Genomic DNA, 6,398 nt, shown 5'->3' on the forward strand with positions numbered 1-6,398 from the left:
TACTATTAAACTAATAAATAAAAACTTTTTGATAAAAATTTGTGGGGAGTCACGACTTCTGTACTCCCCTCCCTAAATCCGCCCCTGGTTACCCAACTAGCACATTATAAGTCATTGAGATAAGGTGAAAGGAAGAAATAAGGAAGTCGCTTCTCAAGTAAGCTTGTTATGGGTTTCTTACGGCCAGGGCGACAAACATCCAGAGTAATGGCAAAATGGATGCCAAACTTTCAGCACTTCCGTAGATGCTGTTATTATCCCATCGTTTCAGAGTGTTTATTAAGGCCATTATGTATTAAAATAGTGTTTTTATTATTGGCGCTTCTATATTATGAGGAGAAATAACATCATACCGCCATAATTTGAAAATTATTTATGAACTGATGGCGAAACGAAGGTCGTAAGAAAAACACACAATTTCACAAGAATAGCGACGAAGAATAATATAAAAATGCCGGAAGGAACATCTAATATACGTATTGTAGTTATCGGGTTATCAAGCCATAAATTAAAATTCATAAATGTTAAAATATATGGACCTTGAATAATTTCAGTTTTTCATGCACATGGCAAACAAGTTTTTTTTACATAATTGGATATTAGATTCGTAACTACGCCTTACATCTTTAACTGCTGCCGTGTTGTAGTGGTTAGCGTACAGGACATCGATATCGTTGGTTGCACAATCGGTTCTCCTCAGTGTTGTTTTTTTTCTTCCCGCTGTATGGATAGAGTACTTGTATTATGCTTTATATCTTCACTAGCCGGTCGCTTGCTGTTATTAATTTTTTTCTATTTACGGGAAAATCGGTTATCAGTTGTTAAGCCCTTATAAAAACTCGCTTAATTTCACCGATAGCCTTTAAATTCATGTCGAAATGAGCCGCGTAGCATGTGTAGTACGCTGTTCAGCCGCTTTTGGCGCTCCAACAGAAGTAACTTACGTTGCCTGAGGATATTTGACGGCATTCCTTACCTAATCTTCCCCAACATCTTACCCTTGCCGTATATAAGTCCCTTAGCTTACGATAAGCTGCTTATCAATTTTTTCCGTAAGAAAACCATAAGAAACGGTTAACTCTCTTACTTTGTGCTATCTGGGTAGTACCGCGGTAACCAACCAACGTGCTTTCACACAGAAATGGTAACACGGTGCTAATATTTTGTGCCGAAGTTTGGAATGAACAGAGAAAATCCGTAACAATGCAAATAGCGTTACTATTCTTTCTTGAAAATTAGAGCTGGCGTGTAAACCTACTGAGAATCTCCACCTCTTCCTCGCTGAAGTGTCTTCCTCGAACCATTTTCGCTCTCAATGACTCGAATTGATCGTATCGGCCTTACTATCAAACTTCTTTTTTCCGGTTTCGATCGCGCCAGCAGCGCTGACCACGGTTAAGTGACGGTCTTATAAACTACTGATGGTCGATTTGGACATGACTCCGTGGCGCAACGGTAGCGCGTCTGACTCCAGATCAGAAGGTTGCGTGTTCAAATCACGTCGGGGTCAAATATTTTTCAACCTACTCTTTGAGCAACTAGGGAGTATTAGAAACTCGTTTTTCAAACGGAGTAGCGCAAATTTTGCCATTCTATACATATTTTTATCTCGCGATCGCCAACATACTACCGTAAATGAGGATTAACAATAACAAACCAGTAACATTGTGAACTTATGGTGTCAATGCATTACTACGAAAGGGTTACCGTTAGTTTCAATGTGCCGAATTTCGAAAAAATTCAATGCGGGTAATTTTGGCGACGCTTTTCAACTCTGGGCCCATGTAGTTTGTTTCAAAAATCAACCTATGTATCACATAACATGCACTGATGTATTGGCAACAACTGTGCAAAGTTTCAACCTACACACTCAAATAAATCATTTTTAGGTTTTATCACGCTTTTTTTCGATTTTATCCCAATGTGCGCGCCGGTTCGATCTGCGTTGCTACCGACAGAGACAATTCTACTCGACAGAATCTGTAGCAGTGAAGTGGGCGTCGCCCGTGGTCGCGTACCGTGGCCTATGCGAGACTTTTCGCAGCGCGCAGACTTTCACGCTTTGAAATCTAGAGGCACGAGGTGAGTGTCGCTCATTCACGGTGCTGGAGAGAAAAGATTGTTTATCTCTTCAAGAAATTGCAAAAACGCGAACGCGGTGGCGAGAGTTGACCGTAAAAAAACAACAATACTTTCGAGTTATAAGTGCAAAAACATATCTTTCAGGCCCGAAAATAATATACTTATAATTATTAAAGTATTCTACCGATAAAAGTACGGTTGCATGGAGTATTTAAGAATAATTTTGGTAGTCTACCCTCCCTTCATGGATTTTACGCTTCAATTCACAACATTATTTACACTTTATTATTACTATTTTTAAATTATTCTACCGATTAAACTGAATATACTGCTGAGATTGATAAATAATAAGAGTAATATATTACGAAGGTCGTTCAATAAGTCCTTAGAATCTCCAAGTAATTGCTCTCTTAGTATAAAAAGTTAATACTGACTATAAAGTAGCACTCGTGACTAGTCAGCTTTTAAAGTTTCATCAGTATCCATCCCATAGTTTCATCGTTGTTGCCGATTGTAGTGAACTGCTTTCATTTGTTTATAAAAATGGATAAAATTGAGTTTTGTGCGGTGGTCATACACTTGTTTTTGAAATGGCTAACGCCAAAAGAAATCAAAGCTAACTCGAATGAAGCTTATGGAAGATGTTGTGCTGTGTTTGAATCTGTTTACAATCGGGTAAATGAGTGAAAACGTGGTCATGTATAAAAAAAATTGAAATTTGTTCCGGACGTTCTGTGGAAGTTTGAACCCCCAAAATTGATTAAATAAATCCACGCCATTGAAATCCACGAAATTTAAATGCTAGACGGATCACAGTGCGCGATATGGGTAAGGCCACATATCGCAATGCATACCTAATTGCTTTAACCTTGCGTGAAAATTTGGGTGTGAAAAAAATACCGGCAAGATTGCTGCCGCGTTTTCTCACATTGGAGAATAAACGCAATCATGTGGTCAACTCAAAGGATGTTTTGCCGCTTTTTCTTCGCAAACCTGAGGATTTTCCGCAACAAATTCATAATTTTTGATGAAACATGGATTCATCACTACACTACAGAGACAAAATGATGGATAAAACAATGGAATTTTGAATATGAACATGCTCCAAAGTAGGCGAAGATGTTGGAATGGGCTGGCCAAAACATGGCAACGATATTTTGGAATGTATGCGGAATTATCTGCATCGAATAATCGGAAAGGGAAAAAACGTTAAAAGGAGTTTATTATGCATCGTTATTGGACCGGTTGATGGTATAAATAAAGAAAAACGTCCTCATTGGAAGCAGATTGGTGCATTTCATTGTTTTTTTCATATAGGGAAAAACATCTTCGCATCATAAAGAGCTTTTTAAAATTAAATTTTCACCATTCCTTGATTTTTAAAATGGCGGAAAGATACATTTCAATTTCCTAGGTTTAGAAGAGTGCATGCATATCGAAGTTACGTATTCTTTATGAAAAAATTATGTATAAACTTTTCATGCAAGGAAATGTTTATTTTGTTCCTCTTACTTAGAATATACCACAAAAACTAAAATCACCCCGCGGAAATGCACGCTATCAAAATGGCGATTTTCGTCTTTGTGGGTTATTTTAAGGAATAGGTTTAATGCTACTAGTAGGTTCATTGATAGAGTCTTTCTGCGACGGATATCATTTACTCGCTGCGTAAACAAGGTGCGGCCGAAAAATTTCGAAAAAATTATAACCTCTCCTTAACTCTTTAAGGTCCGAGGCATAACATATATGTGCCAAATTTCTTGAATTCTTTTAAAATTAAATTAAATGGTTTATGATTGTAAGAATAGGTTCTATTGAAGAATAGGTTATTATTGGCGTCTGGTTTAAAATTCTTGTTGTGATATCCTTATGATACTTTAGTTACCACATTGTTAACAGGTTTCACTTCAAATGCTGTTGACGAAGTAGAAATTTGATAGTTTATAAGAAAAAAATGAGAAGGTCAATTATAACAGGACTTTACGTTTATCCTTTATGTGTACCTAGCCAGTGTAGTTATTACGAAAAATAACGCATTTGTGCTTTGATTTACACAAAATTAGTGTTTTTATGTCATGGAACACATGTCGATGGTTAAGTTCTAACAACACGTATCTCAAAAATTGCAACTTTCCAGGAGAGCAAAAAAACGATTATTTTTTCCTAATTTTACGGTAAAATTAAAAGACAAAAAATTAATGAAACTGAAAACGGAAGCATACACTTGCCAACAAAGAGTTGTTTTTTGCTTGAATTCTATTTTTTAATGTCATTACACTTTGTTTAAGACACATGTGTCAAACCGGTCAAATTTTGAGACACGTGTTGTTAGAACTTAGTCCTCGATATGTCTCTATGGATCATAAGGGAGCGAGAATCGGTATTATTTCACGTTCCAGACTGTATATCATAAGTTATTAGATATATTGCTGTCATATAAATCTTTTTGGAATCTAAGAATTAATATCCGCCTAAAAACGTATTTTTTTATACGATCCAATGGCTGCAATCTTTATAGACCTCAAAAGGTTAATCTTTTTATGCTAAATTCGACCCACAATACGCTTGACGAATCCCAGCTTCGTCAGGGCTGTGCCATATATATTTCTGTTACCCGCAAATGTGTTGAATCGTGAGTGGCCAATGTAAAAAGCACCCCGGGACCCCGTGGTGTCGAATTTTTACTATCGACGCTGACGCCATGATCCAGCGACCAAATTTTTCTTCATAAAGATGAAGTCTAACCTCAACTGAGTCGTAATTTCTTACGGACCGCGGTTTTCTCGCCCGGCAACATCGAATAGAATGCACTCTTGAAACCTCACGAGCATCGCCAGAAGACAATGGCCGAAGGGCCAATCAATTCACGCTTTCACGAAGCGAATAGACTGTCTCTCTCAGCCATCCGCTTCGTCTGCACAAACATTTTCACAAGACCTTCTCCGCTCAATGCACCACCGGCTGTGTAGTCGGATAGGGAAATCTGCCGCACTGAGAGGGACCAAGTAAGACTTTTTGCACCATCAATTACAACACTTTTCGTTCTCCCAAACGTCGCGTATTATGCATCAGTACCGTAACTAGGAATATGCTCCGCACCCCGGGTGATAATAACTGTATTCTGTAGTGTCTTAACGACCGGTTACCCGCCATACCTGTACCATAAATTCGTAAGAAAAACTGAAATACATAATATACCTACCCGAAATCATACCATTGACCTCCAAATCCCAAAACATCACACGCCTTATATGAAGAAATCGTTCATACCCATACAGCACAAACGGTCTCAAGCTGGCATATAGGTCGTGTATTTCACGTGTTTTATCTCGTGTAAAAACCGTTATTACCCGAGTAACAGCGGAATAAATCTCGTGTATTTATGGTCTTATGTCCGCCACAAACCGGATAATACACGTGTATGCACAAGGAACTCAATAACGGGACCGTTGTAGACTTGTAGTTATTCCTTTCTCCACCAGGGTTAGGGTTTCTTGTTGATGACCGGAAGATGGCAGTGATCACGCAAACGGTGGCACATTACTTAATACTAGTAATGGTAGTAAGACATAAGCCGTGTCCCAACTCGTTAGCCATTAGGCATCATGTATTTAGCCAGCCAGATTCTGGGCAGCCAACCACAAGGGAGCATGAATTGGGACATCCTTACGCAGGTGCTGCCATCTACTGGGCACTAGGCCAATGCAAAACAAGAGATAATCGGAATGATTTGAACAAATGATGAACAAAACCCACCCTAAATTGTTAAAATGTGATGTGTCAAGTAATTTTGAGTACTAGATGTCGGAGAAGAGTATTTAATCATAATTTTAGTATCTTAGACAACCTTTTTGTAATAGTAAAGTAGGGGCATACTTTCAAATTCGTATTTTTAGTTCTGTATGGTTTTGTTAAAGAGGTTTTAGCTAAGTTTGTGGCGAAATGTTAGCGTATATTCCTTTTAATTGGTTTGTAATATTTCAATCGTCTCTCAACCAAGTACTTTTTCGAATTCCTTATATTTTAGAAATTGAATTTAATTTCTAGTTTTGTATTATTAAGAACAGGTCTATTTAGTCTATTCAAAACGGTTACCGTCTTGACTTGGGAATTATTTTCAAAATTTATTTAAAGTATGGTTTACGTACATAAATCAGGTTTCGGTATCATCTTATAATCACTATAGATTTTAATTTTTGTCACTTATTCCGATTCCAATTTCGGGACTTTGTCCAATAACATAATAATAATTGTTTATTCTTATGGGTGTTAACCTAATGCAGAAAAAAGTGTTACATAAACAAGAATTTAGACAG

The 6,398-nt window shown here is 37.5% G+C and overlaps 1 non-coding gene across 1 annotated transcript; it reads left to right on the top strand.

Annotated features, from left to right (window-relative positions):
* Positions 1–1,438: 1,438 nt before the first annotated feature.
* Positions 1,439–1,510, top strand: Trnaw-cca. The gene has a single exon. It is a non-coding gene; the product is annotated as a tRNA-Trp (tRNA).
* Positions 1,511–6,398: the final 4,888 nt, after the last annotated feature.

This window comes from Ischnura elegans, chromosome 12 (genome assembly GCF_921293095.1).
Source record: "Ischnura elegans chromosome 12, ioIscEleg1.1, whole genome shotgun sequence".
Taxonomy (NCBI): domain Eukaryota; kingdom Metazoa; phylum Arthropoda; class Insecta; order Odonata; family Coenagrionidae; genus Ischnura; species Ischnura elegans.